Below are 5039 nucleotides of genomic sequence, written 5' to 3'. Positions count from 1 at the left end.
ATCATGAGCACGATCATACAAAATGAACCTTCATCATTCTCAGATGTCATCAAGCATTAACTATGGAAGGATGCTATGACCTTAGAATATGAGTCTATTATGGAGAATGATGTCTGGGAAGTAGTTCCCAGACCCTGGACAAGACAATTGTTACTTCAAAATGGCTTTACAAGATAAAGCATGCAGCAAATGGAAGTATGGAAAAGTATAAGGTTCATTTTGTTGCTCGTGGTTTATACCCGAAGGGAGGTATAGACTATGATATTTGCGCCTGTTGCCAGATATACAACCATCCGCTTGATCATAGCCCTTGTGGATTCACAAGGATGGAACCTACATTAGATGGATGTTAAGACCGCGTTCTTGCATGGTTCTATCAAAGAAGAGGTCTATGTGGAGCAACCTGAAGGATTTGAGATTTATGATTGAAAATCTCATGTATGTAGGTTGAAGAAGGCTCTCTATGGGCTGAAGCAAGCACCTCGAGCATGGTATGAGAGGATCAACAACTACTTGATGAAGTTGGGATTCACTAGGAGTGAAGCTGATCCTAACCTTTACTTTATGGTTGAAGATGACAAGCCTCTCATACTGGTGTTGTATGTGGATGACCTCTTTCTAACAGGTGCAAACCATCTCATTCACAAATGTAAGAGGGAGATGGCTTCTGAATTTGAAATGAAGGACCAAGGACTTGAAGTGTGGCAGAAGCCAAGGGAAATTTTCTTATCTCAAGGAAAATATGTGGTAAAGATATTGGAAAGATTCGGTATGATGGACTGCAAGCCTGTGACTACCTCGAGGATCTTAAATTTTAGAAGTTATATGGTAGTGATGTCGGACCAGACTTGGGAAATGCCTCTGAGTTTCAAAAACTCATTCGCATTGATGTTCTTGGTGAACCTCCGTCCGAACATATGTTTTGCAGTTAGCATTGTGAGCTCATATTTGGTTGAGCCTCACTGGATTGATGCCAGGAATCTTCTGAGATGTCTTCAGGACACAATCTCTCATGGATTAAGATACACTGCCGGAGATGTGAGACTACTTGGATATACTGATGTTGATTGGGCAGGTAGTGTGGTGGACCGTAAGAGCACTTCCGGGTACTGTTTCACCTTGGGATCTGCTTCGATATACTGGATGAGTAGGGAGCAGAGTCAGTGGCTTTGAGCACCGCCGAAGCAGGATATATTGTTGCTAGCATAACCTCGTGTGAGGCAGTCTGGTTGCAAAAGCTCTTCAGTAAGCTGTTTGAATTTAAATTGGATACCACTGTGATTCTCTGTAACAACCACAGGTGGGATTTGATTATTGAGGAATCCCGTATTTGTCAATTTCTCCAGCAGATAGACATCATCTGGGATATGGTAAGTCGATGAGAAAGGAAGCTCCATCACATTAAGATGATGTATAGGTTGATACACCTTGTCAAAGCCCCGAGGAAAGATCCAATCTATGATTTTCCCAAACGACTTGGAGTCGGCAAGAAACCCTTGTACAAGGGTCCTGCGTGTTGCATACATTGAGCTCTGGGAGCTCTGAGGGCTTGCGGTTCCTACTGGAGCAACATATGACCACAGGGTGACTCACCCTCCCCTGGTGGTGCACACTGGAACAAGATGATTCGCTCTCTTGTGGGACAAGATGATTCGCTCTCTTGTGGAACAGGATGATTCGCTCTCCTGTGTAGCAGGATGATTAGTTCTCCTGTGAGGCCTGGATTGATGTGTTCTCCATGGCAGCCTGGATTGATGTGTTCTCCATGGCGATTGTAGCAATATTGATGTGTTCTCCTGTGAGGACAGGATTGATTAGTTCTCCTGTCGAGGCATCCTACCCATGCAGTTTGGGACTCATGGGAAGTGCCTCTCATCTGATCAATGAGCAGGGAAATGAAGTTAGGGACCATAGTAGTACCGATGGACGCATCGTTGTATCTACCGTACTCCCTACGCTAGGATGACCTCCATTGATCTGGGATCAATGATACTGGTCTGAGACCAGTGGTAGGAGTTGTACCATACTATGACGCTGACTTCAAATCGGTTGAGACTGGTTTGGGACTAGTGGTACATACTCCGAGACTAACTTCGTGTCAGTGCAGTACTAGTCTGGGACCACTGAGAGTGGTACATACTATGACGCTGACTTCGGGTCGGTTGAGACTGGTCTGGGACTAGTGGTACACTCTCTGAGACTGTGATACTGGTCTGGGACCAGTGATAGGAGTTGTACCATACTATGACACTGACTTCGGGTCGACTGAGACTGGTTTGGGACCAGTGGTACGCACTCTGAGACTGACTTTGAGTCAGTGGAGGATGATACTGGTCTAGGACCAGTGGAGTGGTACTCACTATGACGCTGACTTCGGGTTGGTTGAGACTGGTCTGGGACCAGTGGTACATACTCTGAGACTGACTTTGAGTCAGTATGATACATCCTCGATCATTTCTTCTTCTTCATAATTCGGACAAAAGCAAAGCAGAACAGAGCAAAACAGTACAGATCAGTGTAGGGTAGAACAAGACAAAGCAGAATAGAGAAGAGCAGGGCAAGGGTCAGGCTATACAGGGCAGTGCATTTGATGTATGAATAGTAACGACCGATAGACAGATTGCAGATGAAGTTCTCCATGGTTGAGAGGGAGTGTTAAAATTGGCAACCAGGGAAAAACTTCATGTGGGTCATCTTATTCATGGCTGATAATATTTTTATTATATTCCTCTCATTGAGAGGTGTAGGATTGATATAAAGATCATCTGATTCTGATAAGTATTCATGGAGATATGAATTTATTATGATTATGGAATTATTATCAAGCCGACCTACAAGTCATGTAGGCTCAGAAGCCTAAGAGTCGCATCTATTCACCCACCAACGTTGTGTATAAATATAAGAGGACTTTTCCTCATTTGGACTCACTCATCTCATCACATCTCTCTCTCTCTCTCTACTACGCAGAAATGAGTCTCTTCTCTACTGCACTGAAATGGGTCTCTCTCTCACACATGTGAAGTCAGAAGCTGTTGAATTTGAAGCTGCAACTGAAAAAGTAAAGATTTACTTGCGTGGCATAGAAGATCTCCTCTTTGGAACTACACTGTATGTTCATCTGAACCTCCTCTGAAAGCCACAAATTTTGGTGGTGGAATGAAGTCAATCCGATGAACCGTTTTCAAGATATAGACTGCCCTTTGAAGCCGGAAACTGCTAAAACTGAAGCTGCAACTGCAGAAGTAAAGGTTTACCTACGTGGCCTAGAATATCTCCTCTTTGGAACTGCGTTGTAGATTCATCTGAACCTCCTCTGAAAGCTGCAACTTTTGATGGTGGAATGAAGTCAATCCGACGAACGGTTTGCAAGATATCGTCTGCCCTAGTTTGATAATGAAGCCGCTAATGCTGATGTTGTTGATCTAGGTTTTGCTACTGCTGATATGAATCAGATTTATTGTACTATTTCTCTCTGCTGAATTATTGAAGATAAAAGAAGATTTGATCAAAGGGTTTCCCCACACATTGTGGGGTTTGTCCCTGGCTAGCCGCCACATCTTGTGTCTCTTGTCTTGGCTTGTTTTCTGTCGATCGTTTAATGTTCTATTTGCACTTTACTTTATGTACGTGTGATTGGTAATCTTTGGAATATAATAAGGAAAAGAAGTAAACTGTTATAAGCATAGAACATACCATAACTTAACAATCATCTATTTCTCCAGATCTCCAAAAAGTCTTGGACAATCTTTCCAAGTTATCTGAGACTCCAAAAGGCCTCCCACCTATTCGTAATCATGATCATGCTATTCATTTGATTCCAAGAAGTGTTCCTCCAAACATTGGGCCTTACAGATATCCATATGCCCAAAAGAGTGAAATTGAATGTATGGTTGCAGAAATGCTAGAGGATGGTATAATTCAACCTAGTCAAAGTTCTTTCTCTGCTCCAGTAGTATTGGTGCATAAGAAGGATGCATCATGGTGCATGTGTACGGATTATAGGGAGCTCAATAAGCTTACTATTAATAATAAATTTCCCATTCCTGTCATTGATGAATTATTGAATGAATTGCGTGGATCAATTTACTTCACCAAGTTGGATCTTTGTTCATTCATAATTAAGACTGAAGACATTCCGAAAACAACATTTAGAACTCATGAGGGTCATTATGAATTTTTTGTCATGCCTTTTGGCCTTACCAATGCACCTTCTACTTTTCAAGGTTTGATGAATTCCATTTTCAAACCCTTCCTTAGAAAATTTGTGTTAGTATTTTTTGATGATATACTAATCTATAGAAAGTCTTGGAAGGATCATGTTCAACATGTTGATAGGGTGCTCAAACTATTGAAGGAGAAACACTTATATGAAAAAAGATTCAAATGTTTCTTTGGAGCACAAGAGGTGGAATATCTAGGTCATATTATATCTCGTGAAGGTGTTAAGGTAGACGCTAAAAAATTAAGTCCATTAAGGATATGAAAATCCCCACATCCATAAAGCATATGCGAGGATTTCTCGGGTTGACAGGGTATTATTGCAACTTTGTTAAGAATTATGGGAGAATAACGGCACCTCTAACAACATTATTGAAGAAAGATGCATTTTCATGGACTCCAAAAGCAACGAAGGCCTTTGTACATCTTAAAGAGGCAATATGCCAGGAACCGTTCTTAGCTATGCCAGACTTCAAAAAAACCTTGATTGTGGAATGTGATGCCTCACGAAATGGAATTGGTGCTCTTTTAATGCAAGAAGAAAGACCCATTGCTTTCGAAAGTTGTCCAATCAAAGTAAAGTATTTACACAAAGCTATTTATGAGAAGGAAATGTTGGCAATAATACATGCACTTAAGAAATTGCGACCCTACCTAATGGGAAGACATTTAAAGGTAAAAACGGATCATGATAATCTTAAATACTTTTTAGAACAAGGATTATGTTCAGAAGAGCAGCAAAAATGGTTCACAAAGATGTTGGGTTACGACTTTGAAATCATCTACAAAAAGGGGAAGAAAAATGTTGTGGCAGATGCACT

The sequence above is a fragment of the Pinus tabuliformis genome, chromosome 8 (assembly GCF_031772625.1).
Source record: "Pinus tabuliformis cultivar Carrire ecotype Pingquan chromosome 8, CPIR1, whole genome shotgun sequence".
Classification (NCBI taxonomy): domain Eukaryota; kingdom Viridiplantae; phylum Streptophyta; class Pinopsida; order Pinales; family Pinaceae; genus Pinus; species Pinus tabuliformis.
Note: the sequence above shows the minus strand (reverse complement) of the source record.